This window comes from Lygodium microphyllum, chromosome 29 (assembly GCF_053477565.2).
Source record: "Lygodium microphyllum isolate KBCC chromosome 29, Lygodium_microphyllum_v1.1.10, whole genome shotgun sequence".
Classification (NCBI taxonomy): domain Eukaryota; kingdom Viridiplantae; phylum Streptophyta; class Polypodiopsida; order Schizaeales; family Lygodiaceae; genus Lygodium; species Lygodium microphyllum.
In genome coordinates this window covers 55,317,441-55,329,476 of record NC_141163.1, presented here as the reverse complement: position 1 = coordinate 55,329,476, position 12,036 = coordinate 55,317,441, and the positions used below count along the sequence as shown (strand labels likewise).

General features: G+C 42.8%; 1 protein-coding gene across 3 annotated transcripts in view; it reads left to right on the top strand.

Annotated features, from left to right (window-relative positions):
- The first annotated feature begins 10,832 nt into the window (after positions 1-10,832).
- The window catches only part of LOC148010649 (inositol polyphosphate multikinase beta-like), an 80,895-nt gene continuing 79,691 nt past the window's right edge, over positions 10,833-12,036 (top strand). The window contains exon 1 of one of the 3 annotated variants that reach the window (XM_087672221.1): positions 10,833-10,962. The gene's annotated coding sequence lies outside the window, so the exon portion shown is untranslated. Of the gene's footprint in view, positions 10,963-11,011; positions 11,168-11,503; positions 11,641-12,036 lie in introns of those variants that run through there. The other 2 variants (XM_087672222.1, XM_087672223.1) reach the window with 2 other exon arrangements.

Below are 12,036 nucleotides of genomic sequence, written 5' to 3'. Positions count from 1 at the left end.
TGGGTGAAGAAGATCAAGAAAGATTGTGATTCTCTACATCCTCAATAAAGGTGACATACAAAATCATATACTATTGTACACTAACATTTGTGCTCTCATCAACCTAAAGAGAGTAGAATGGACTACTCATTATATTATGTTTCACTCTTTCCCAACATACATGCTTCATTGCTTGTGTGAACTCTTTGCGCTTGCATCCTTGCTACTGTAGGTAGAATACTCACTTACAAGAGGCATATTTGGCGTTTGCATAAATCTTTTGAAGTTACACAAATTGTGAAACTCTTCCAAAGGTAAGTATCTTTTGACCACATACCACTACAAGGATTTAAGCTTATAGCGACGGCGGGTAGCGACGCGGGTAGCGGCGTCGCTATTTTGCGACGCAAATAGCGACGCAGATAACGACGCTCCACAGGGAAAAAAAATAGGCTGAAACCGAGCACGGCTTTATTTCACGTTTTTGCATTTTGTGTTTTGAGAGCGAGAGAGAGAGAGAGAGAGAGAGAGAGCGATCGTCGTGAGAGAAGGAGAGGAAGAAGACTTGCCGCCGCCGCCGCCATTGTTCGCGAAGGAGAGGAGGAGCCTTCATCACGAAGAGGAGCCGCCCCACAGTCGCCATATCTCATCGATGAGTCTCCCTCTCTCCTTCTTTTGCTTGTTTAAGGTTTAAATCACTTTCTCTTTTGCTTGTTTAGGAGAGGAAATGAGAGAGAAAGAGAGGGAGAGGGAGAGGGAGGGAGAGAAAGAGAGAGAAAGAGAAAGAGAAAGAGAAAGAGAAAAAGAAAGAGAAAGAGAAAGAGAAAGAGAGAGAGAGAGAGAGAGAGAGAGAGGGGAGGGAGAGGGAGAGGGAGAGGGAGAGGGAGAGGGAGAGGGAGAGGGAGGGGGAGGAAATGAGAGAGGGAGAGAAAGAGAAAGAGAGGGAGAGGGAAAGGGAGAGGGAGAGGGAGAGGGAGGGAGAGTGCATTCTCTCCCTCCCTCTCCCTTTTGCTTTTGGAGAGTATTAGGATATATTGTGGGAGGGAGAGGAAATGAGAGAGAGAGAGAGAGAGAGGGAGAGAAAGAGAAAGAGAGGGAGAGGGAGAGGGAGGAAATGAGAGAGGGAGAGAAAGAGAAAGAGAGGGAGAGTGCATTCTCTCTCTCCCTCTCCCTTTTGCTTTTGGAGAGTGTTAGGATATATTGTGAGAGGGAGAGGAAATGAGAGAGAAAGAGAGGGAGAGAGAGAGAGAGGGAGAGAAAGAGAAAGAGATGTATACTCAAATGGATAGCTTTATGGAGATGTATGTCTACTCAAATGGATAGCTTTTGTCTACTCAAGATGTAGTCCACCTGTGTGTGTATATATATTGGAACAATAACATATCCATGATTATGGTAATGGTATGCACTTTGCTTTTTTTATGGGTACCATTACATCGACTCCTTAAGAGGGCTAAAAATTGGTCATACACTTTATAAAGTCTAATTAGGAGATTTAAGATGCACGATAATAGACTTATCGATAATGGTATGCATGTGCTTTTACCATGGGCCACGTACATTGGTGACTCTTTAAGATGGCTTAAAATTGGTCATATCCTTCATAATGTCCAAGTAGGGGATCTAATTGTGATATGCATAATTCCTTGTTTTTGTATTAACTTTATAGGCATAACAAATTAGTAATCATGCAAACTAGTCAACGGAAGGACTAAAAGAAAATGATCCCCTAGCTAATGGTCATTATGGTACTTCATCAAAATGAACCCAAAAGTATTGCCATAGAAGAAGAATCCCTTAAATTGAGCATAGGATATTTTTTTCAAAGGTTATGACTATGAGTATAATTGATTGGAACAAATTTTATAACTATGGTACACACACACACACCCCCACACAGGCACACATTTTTACTATTTGATATTGTCTTTGACATGGTAACCTTGTATTACATTGTTGCATTTGATGTCTTCCAATCATTACAATAAAAGTTGATAAATTTCATAGATGGCATTAATTTTTATACATGGACGTAGGACAAAAAAACCACATTACTAAGATGCTTTTTGTTGAGATTGATTTATTATTAGACTAAGAGATCCTCAATGATACTCATAAATTTTGTTGACTAGGATTACTTATACTCAAAGCCCTCTAGTGCAGTTGTATAAGTAATCCTAGTAGAGCCCCTCTAAGATACTCAAAGTACATAACCTAGAGACCGTAGCTAGGTATTTAAGGTATAATGGCCATACAAGAAGACACCTCAATAATTGACTGATCACCACTAAATCCCAAAGAAGAATCGTGTTCCATCCCCTTCAACTCTATATTCACCTCGTGAAGAACTTCATTAATCATAGCATCCTTGTCACCAATCTTTCTGTTGCAATGATGAAGTAACATATTCATCACTTTTCCTTTTAGTATCTAAGGCATTATCCAATATTTTAGTCAAGTCCAAACATTTAGTCTTCAACTCATGAACCTTATGAACCAATGCATTTTTTTTCTACAATAATGAATAATTATCTATCGGGACAAACAAATCCTTGAGCATGGTATATGGCCGAGATATAACATCAATAAATCTCTCGACTACTATGTCCCATGCATTTTTTACATCAATCAGTAAAGCATTTCTTATATCTTGAAGTTTAGATTTCAACACCATGGATGCATCAATATCAACCTCAATGTTTTTCAAAATTTGCTTCTCAACCTCTTGCAGAGGCTAAAACCTCTCAAGCAAGAGCTTATGGTCAACTTGCAACTTGACATACATCTCCATAAAGCTATCCATTTGAGCCTCGTTTTCCCAAATTGTATTACAAGTCATTAAATTGTTTGTTGTAACGTAGTAGACAAGATGGAAAACGAAGAAGGTCATGTTGTTCAAGATCGCAAGACGTATCTTAATCAACGCATCCCATGTCCTTGCTCTCAATGCAAGTTAGCAATTAGAAGAAAATGCCGATTGTCTATAGAACACATACGACAATTTGGCGAGTTTCAATCTGAGATCATTGATCAGGCGATTGCGGATTTTCAGCAAACGGTAATTTGAAGTTAATATCAATCATGCATTGTACTCGCAAGCTAATTGAATACCATATACAATAAGATTGGGTCTTGCTGGCAAATTTTCTATTCAGGGAGGTGATGTCTCGTCCCAAGGGGGAGTGCACCCTTTGCGGCCAATTAGAAGAGTTCGTGGGTGTGCGATGGATGGAGTGCAGGAGCCAATCCACCACTCGCAAGGCCAATTTACACCGTCAATGCCAAAGGAGACAAACAACCTTCCAGACCTACCTACAATCTTGGAGTCTGAGATGGAGGGAATGATCGATGTATTGATTCCCATGGATGTCGAGACTTCTGATCCGCTTAGAGAGGAAGCATCCATACCATTATATGATGGGTGCAGAGTATCTCGGTTGAAGACACTGCTTGCACTCTTAAGTGTGCAAGCAAAATACAGGTGGAGCGATACGAGTATGACCGAGTTGTTCAGGTACCTTGTACATAGGCTTCATTGATTTATTTTTTTTGACACTATTATTACAAACATTTGTGCTTTTTCAAGGTGTTTTATGATTTTTTTCAGGTTATTGAAATATCATATATTACCACCTGTAAATACCATGCATGAGTCTCATGATGATGCACGACATGTTTTACGGAAGCTTGGCATGGACTACAATAACATTCATGCATGTATCAACGATTGCTGTTTGTTTCGAGGAGAATACGAGACTATGGAGACATGTCCAAAGTGTGGTGCTCACAGGTATCGACAGGACTTGCAAGGGCAAACCATCCCTCAAAAAGTTCTCAGACACTTTCCACTCATCCCCTACATAAACCACATGTTTCGTACGTCTGGCATGGCGAGCTTGACAACGTGGCATGCGCAGAATAGGTCCACGGATGGAGTTCAATGAATATCAGCGGATTCGTGCGCATGGAGCCACATTGACTCTACCTTCCCAGGCTTTGCGTGAGAGCCAAGGAATCTTTGGCTCGGTCTCGCAATGGATGGCGTGAACCCATTCGGTCTGCGCTCAACTTCTTACAATGTGTAGCCTATAGTCCTCGTCAACTACAGCTTTCTACGAAGAAAGGACATCTCATCCTTAGCTTGCTCGTCCTAGGTCGCTACAAAGTAAAAAATATGGACGTGTATCTTCGTCCATTAGTCGATGAGCTTAAGATTTTGTGGGAGGAGGGGGTCACTATGCAAGATATGAGCAGGCGCGATGGTTGGCGGTCAACCAATATTCGAGCCATTCTCATGTGGACGATGCATGACTTTCCGGGATTGGGAGAGTGCTCAGGTGAGCAGGCCTCTGTTCTCGCTGGTAATATCTATATTTTATCTCATTCAATCAAGTATTTACTAGGTCATGGTGTTGGAACAGGTCTGGTTACCTCATGTTATCATGCATGTCCATTGTGCGGGCCACAGTTAGACCCCCGAAGGTCACGAACCATGAAGAAGATGGTATATCAAGGACACACTGCTTTCTTGCCGGAGGATCATGAACTCAGGGAAGGTTTCCTTGGACGACCTCCAACATGTATGAACGCCGCAAGCTGGTATGAGCTGAAAATGGTCCACGTGGAATCACATCCAAATGGAATGCGGCGGTTCTCAGTTTTCTACGAGTTGCCATATTGGACCCACTTACAGGTCAACGACTTATTGGATCCCATGCATATTTTCAAGAATGTGGGCAGCTTGCTATGGGACCACATCACAGGAAAGAGAGACACTATAGGGGCACGAATGGATTTAAAGGAGGTAGATAAGATGGAGGCGCTTTGGCCGCAGTCGAGTGCTGATGGTCGCGTGCAGCTTCCTTGCGCTCCTTGGGTTTTGTCCACTAAAGAAGAGCGCATTGTGAAGCAAGTAATCAAGTCTATCCGCACTCCGACGGATATGATGCATTCTCTCAGGTCCGCATTTTCTAAAGACGACCAATTATCGGGGCTAAAATCCCATGATTGGCATAAGATATGTCAGGTTTGTACTACGAATGGATTGTAATTAGCGTGGGCATTTTGCTATTTGGAATGTGGCCATTATTGATAATGCTTTCTCATTTGTGGCAGTTTGTACTACCGATCGCGATTGCAGGATGCCTTCCTCTAGAAATTCGCGGGGCCATTTACAAATTGTCGACTTTGGTGCAATAGATCTCACAGAAAGAGATTAAGACGTCCTCTATTGAATCCGTGAGGCGGGAGCAGTGGAGACGGTCTGTCTCTTTGAGAAATACTTGTCCACCAGCATGCTCACGATACAAATCCACCTTCTTGTGCATCTTGTGGACGAAGTGGAGATTGCTGGACCTGTCCATACGCGATGGATGTTCTTCCTGAAGCGCTTCATGAAAACCCTGAAAGGCTTTGTGCGACAACGAGCTCGGCCAGAAGGTAGCGTGGCCAAAGGTTGGTTGGTGTTTGAGGCGCTAATGCATATTTCACAATGGCTACCAACGGTGGAACCAGACAATGAAATGCTATGGTCGCGCTGAAGGACGATGATAGACTGACTGGAGATGTGGTGGTTGGAAATGGGGTAGAAAAAAGAATGGATACCTCAATGGAAGAGAAGGTGAATCGCTTTTGTATGTTGCACCATGCCTCCATGGAGACGTGGCTCGCTAAGTACCAGATTGCAAGGCAAGATCGAGAGGAAGTGCGAGCTGAATTCCGACGTAGTACGCGTCATCGATCGATTTGATATCCCGAAGGCATGGAGGAGATGCCGCGGTTTATGTCAATGCGATGGTTGCATGGAGCCTTTACTGCAGCATCTTGCGAAGGGACAGAGGTCTCAATGGAGGAGTGGAAATTCTCGAGGGGATGTAGTCCAAAGGTGATGAGGGGTTTAGAATCTGTCGTATCTAAATTTTATATGCGACATCTAATTTGAGTGTTTCAATGTACAATACAAAATATATAGTGCAGCGTGGTCGCGCGGACGGCATTTGCACATGGAGTATATTGACAAAATGCGCTCCACAATGGACTGTGGTGTCATGGCAAGGTTCGAGCAAGAGAGCCAGCGACAAGCAATGGATCCAAACACGGTTGTGGATGAGATGGAGTATTTTGGGAACTTGCAAAGTATTATTACGGTGGATTACCGTAGCTTCTTCATGATACTATTCGATGTGCAGTGGTTCAAAGTGGTACTTGGAGGAGCTAGAGCAATAGTTCGACGAGGTCCATCTGGATTTCTCGAAATAGATTCTGAAAAAAAATGGACAGATTTGCGCGACACCTTTGTGTTGCCGGCCCATTATGAACAGGTGCATGGAGTCATTTGCTTGCTAATTGTATTATGACATGGTTTATGTCACAATGGTTTGAACTCTCTTGTACGTGTTTGTGAACAGGTAATCTTCTATCCAAACTCCCGACAACCTCGATGGTGGTATGTTATACCTTCAACTCCCCGAAGTGCGAGAGTATATGATCAAAGCGATGTTTCGAGCATAGATGAAGATAATATGCAAATAGAGGGGTCGATATTGCAAGGGGTGGAGGCCGTCGAAAGCTTGGAGCCAGCATCGGCTAACAATGATGGAAATATAGGAGTCCAAGAATTCTTTGAGAACGAGGCGGACTCATTCTTTTGTGGTGACATGTCTATCGACCTTCCAGTGTATGCAGAGTTGTGTCAGGAGATTAACATGGGACCATAGGATACTTCATACTTGGAGCATCCACTTACTCAATTCATTGACCAATCTCTTATAAAGGTACATAAGATATGCATTTTAAGTGAGATTTTTTAAAAATGATTTACATTACTGTGCTTTGTATGATTTAAATTGATTATTTTAACATCATTTTTTGTCTGTGTAGGTGACATTTTCAGGATGAGTCGAGAGATGAGCGATGAGGAGTTACAGGACATCTTCGCACGCATGTCTCCAGACCAGCTCACTAGATTCAGAGAGATGGCAGACCAGGAGCTGTCTCATTCTTCGTCAGGGCGCTCTGCTAGATCTGCTTCAACGCGATCGGATGCTTCGGCTTCGAGCAAACGATCTCGACGCTCACGACTTGGGCCAGAGGAAGGGAGTGCATCGGGATCAGGGGGATGCTGCTCTGGAGACACGGATGTGGTGTCTCCGTCTCGTCGTTCAGTTGGAGCTGCGTCACCTCCAGGATTTGTTACACTTGTGGGGACGTCTACTCCAGTTACTCCGGCTTTTGCGCAGCCGTCAGCAGAGGTGGCACCCCTTTGGGTGCTACTCTGAGAGAGATTACCCCCGTCGGTATACCGGATATAGAGGGGTCTCCTGGATATGCCCAAGAGCGTGGACGCAGATGGGAGAGGACCCATCTTAGGCAGACTCCTAGGGGTTATGGATATCTGGTTGATAGTATGTCAGGAGCCATCATCATGAATGATGAGGGGAGGAGGGTGATGGCTCGCATGAGATCCTTGCACGAGGAGTTTCCGGTACCAGCCGCAGTAGATAGATTCTCTACAGGCTGGATGATGGATTGCATGCGTGCATACATGTCACATAGATGATCCGACGCATGCAAGGCAATCAAGAGTGGGGCTGCAAAGGCCGAGTGGTTAGATGCAAACGACTGGCACTGACTGAGGGAGGAGGCTACAAATTCTCCAGGACGTTGGAGTCAGCAGCGCGAGGCGGCGAGGGCATGACTCGAGGCCGGAGTGGTCCATCATCTTGGGAGTGGCGGCCACAGGACATATTTGGAGGACTTTGTAAGTTTTTCTTTTGTTTTGCTTGTTTGTTTTTTTTTTGAAATATTATTTGTACTGACAATCATGTTTCTAACAGTTAGCATTTTGTTTTCTTTGTAGCCATTACAAATCGCGATCCGACCGGCCTTGAGACTCGATATGCAGAGAGGCACGGTCTCAATGCATTGATCGACCGATTGTATAGACGCGGCGACCCTGTAAGTCACTCATCTTTCTTGTTCGTAGTTACCATGAGATATTTGAATGCATTATTGTATGGTGGACCGATGTGTTGTTTCTTTTTCTGCAGAGTCCGTTCGATGCTCCTTTGCGGCAAGACGAGCTTTCGGGGGATGAGGATGCGTAGCTCGCCCTTGGATCCCTAGAGCTAACACACCTTTATTTTTGAGTCGCCTGATCTATGTAGACATGTTCTATATATTAGTGATATCCTGTCATAACTGTACCAATCGCTTTTTATGCGATCATGTATTTATTTCATGTATCAGTTTTATGATTTCAGTATACATTCTTTTTGTTTGCAAGCGCTTTGTACATAGTAGTGCAGAAACTATTTTGTATGGCTCTCATAAAGCACACAGTGCTATACAATTATTTCACATGTGCCAGCAAAGTGCTGGCAAGTCATATCCTATTTCTTGCCGGCAAGAACTTAATATTTAAAGCCATAAAACACAAAAACTAAACACCATAGAATGCAAAAACTTACCTTTTTTAGAAAACAATGTATTAGTGAAAATGCCAAGCTGCCTTGCCACAAATTTTTTTATCACAGTTACCGTTGCTATTAGCGTCGTAAATTTTACTACTCGCGTCGCTATTGGCATCGCAAACCGTCGCTATTAGCGTCGCTATCAGCGTCGCAAATGCGACGCTGGTAGCGATGCCAATAGCGACGCTAATAGATTTGCGACGCTGGTAGCGACGCCAATAGCGACGCCAATACCGACGTTTCTATGGCATTATTAATAATAACGCTTTTTGCGACGACGGGGGCAAATTTTGTTGTTTGTATTTTCGTCGCTTTAAACGTCGGTATAAGGCCTATATCTTGTAGTGTACCAACTTGTTTGGAGGCATGTTATAATTCTCTCTCTCTCTCTCTCTCTCTACCATAGTGTCAATGTGTTTTTCCATAGGGATTATATTTCTTTTTTCATGTTCTTGCCATATGAGCCTTGACTCAATATGCTCCCTTGAGCTCTCATGGATCTGCAATGCATTCTTAATTTGCAATGAGGTTACACAATCGGGTTTAGTAAATGGATCTGTCTTTTGAGCAAATGAACACCACTTACATTTCACCCTCTCTTTTCCATTATTATTGACAATGCAATACACTTAAGGATGATGTATTTTCCAATGCTCAAGGAACACCTTGTGATGCTTTTTCTTTCCATTGTTGTTTCCATCATCAATACTCATTGGCAATACACGCAAGGATGATGTATTTTCCAATGCTCAAGGAACACCCTGTGATACTTTTTCTTTCCATTGTTGTTTCCATCATCAATATTGATTGGCACATTCATAGCATTTGATGCATTATTGCCCACATCTCTTGGCAAAGCATATAGTCCAAGAGACTCCTCAAAGGTTTTTTGCTTTTTGGTATTTTTTATGCACTTCCATGAAAACATAACACACTGCCAACATATAGAACTTGTATTGATATCCTATCGGCTAAAAGCTTTTCCAATTGTGACTTTACAAGTCAATAGAAAATATAGAAGAATGATAGTAAACATACCTCTAGCCAATTACTTGATAGCTTTTTCAATGTAAGCCTTTCCCCAATTGTTTATCCAACTCCCAATGTCTTGACTCCTTAAGCAAACTTCAAGAATACTTGACTCTCCAAAAACTACTAAACATATCAAGAATTAAAATGTCAAACCGTTATATAGTATGACCAAAAGCGACATTTTTTGGAAAGACCTAGAATAAGTATTGTACTATTGAACGGAATTACTTGCTGAGGGCTCAAGAATCTCCAAATATTTCAGCTTAATGAGGAGGTTGACCCTAGTTCAAAGGAAACTTGTAAAACATAAATGTACATTTTCTCAATTTAAGTTATTGCTTAAGGAAAAGTTCAATGGTGAAAACATAAAATTGCAACACCAGATGACAAAGATGCTTCAAACATACTGAGTTTATGAAGACCTCACAATTCAATGTTCGAAATTGACATTCAACTAGGTAGTGCGGGCCTTGACGGTTAGTCTTAAGAAGCAATCTATCATCAAAGTCTCCTCAATCCTGTCGTTTTTCTCCAGCACACATCAAAGTCTCATGTGGATTGTTTTCTCCAGCCCAAGCAACCTGCCAGTGAGTGAATACCAGATTCAGTGTAATTAGTTGTCCTCCTTGGTCCAAACTCATTGTTGTAAAAAGCCAACAATGTTGGTTAATTAAGATTCTTATGTAGACTGCAATGCATATGTTGGTAGCTAGTCCTTCTTCAAAGGTCCAAACTCATTCAGAGTCATCATGAGTCGTCAATCAAGAATACAATGCAATTTGCAATTTAGGACTCAGTCATCGCCCACGGCAGACCTTTAAGAATTGGGGGAAGTATACATATGTGTACATGTCATTCTAGGTCGGTAATCTGTGGCTAGAGGAGTCCCTCTGTGTGTGTGTGCTGTAGCAGATCTGATTTGAAAAATGACCTCCTTTCAATGTAAAGTTGTTTCTCATTGCATATTTTATATGCTTCACATTAAAAAAAAAAAAAGAGTTTTGCCACATGGAAGCATCGGTTAGAGACTATTCTAAAGCAGTGTAAGTAAAGCACTTCCCTTGTATAGTAAGTAGTAAAAGAGGGTTTAAAAAGGTGTCACATGCAATTTACTTCAATATATAGCAAGTACCAGTAGGCATGACACTGTTCGACAATCTCAGTGTTGCTTACTCGAGAGTTGCATCTATGTGAAGGAGTGGTGACTACTTTCTTTCACACTTAACACAACTTGAACTTTTTGTATTGTGAAAGGAAAAAAATGCCCATGAAGAAGTACTATCAAATATAGTAGATTGAAATACACCATTTACATTTTAGAAATAACCCAAGCAATTTTTTACGAATATTATCGAAAGGTGGGCGTGCGCTCGCGCTCCCACTTTTTTCACTGCGGTGGCCTCGCGCGCACCCGCCGACCACGACTGGCCCGCAGCTCCCTGCCCGCCGCCTCCGCCAACCCGCCCTCCGCCCCTTGCCTGTACTGACTCCTTGCACGTGTCCCGCCTTCTCTCTCTCTCTCTCTCTCTCTCTCTCTGTGTGCTGTAGCAGATCTGATTTGAATCGCCCATGTAAGAATTGGTCTTGCTTGAGGGAGAATGTCCGGTGCTATAGACACAGTTGCAGGGCCTGAAGTGGACATGGCTGAACAGGAGGAAGCTGCTGCCTCTGCCTCCGCCATGCAGGTGGGCGGCCTCGATCTGAACGTGGAGCCTCCTTCTAGCCTTTTGGGTCAGAGGATCCCCCACGGACCTGTGCCGGTTTTGAGACTATCGTGTTCTTTGGAAAATTTCAAAGAAAAATAATTTTATAATTTTCATTGAGTATAGATTTCGAATGGAAAATTTTAAAGAAAAATAATTTTGAAGGATTCTCTCATGTGACGGCAGATTATAAAATAAAAGAAGTATAGATAGACGCAGAAAATAAGAGATGGTATACAAGTATAGATATATAGATGTTCTTTATCACTTTTGTCGGTGTCCGTGAGAGACAGTGCGAGAGTCCACTCCGGTCCCCCCATGCATGTGAAGCAGCAGGGAGAGGGAGAGCCTTCGGAGGAGCCCCTCTCAGAAGACGAGCGGCGTGCTCTGCGAGGCAGCCGCTTTGCTCCCCTCCCCCCTCCTTCATCCACCCTTCAGTCGACGCTCAAAACCAGGTATGTATCTCTGTTTTCCCGAATTAGCGTCACATTGACACGCCAGAAGACCAATTGACATGGAAATATGATAGTCTCAAGCCTGGATTAAAACACCTTCTTTTTCTTTTTCTTCTTCTTCCCCTCAGCCTTTCCAACAGTAGAGTCTGTGGATGGGGCTGCCTTGCCTTTAGGCTTTTGCCTCGAGTGTTTCTATGATTGCCCTTGCCTTTATCTGAGGCCGCAAATCCATGATCTGCTAAAACCATGTCTAATTGGTTATGCAGTTGGCCCTCAGATAACTAAAGCGCAGCAAACATAAATTTAGAAAGCACAATTAGTTAAAATAGTAGATCGGCAAATAAAAACACCCACAAATAGCGGAGCTAAATGCTCTCACTTGGTAGCATGATAGGA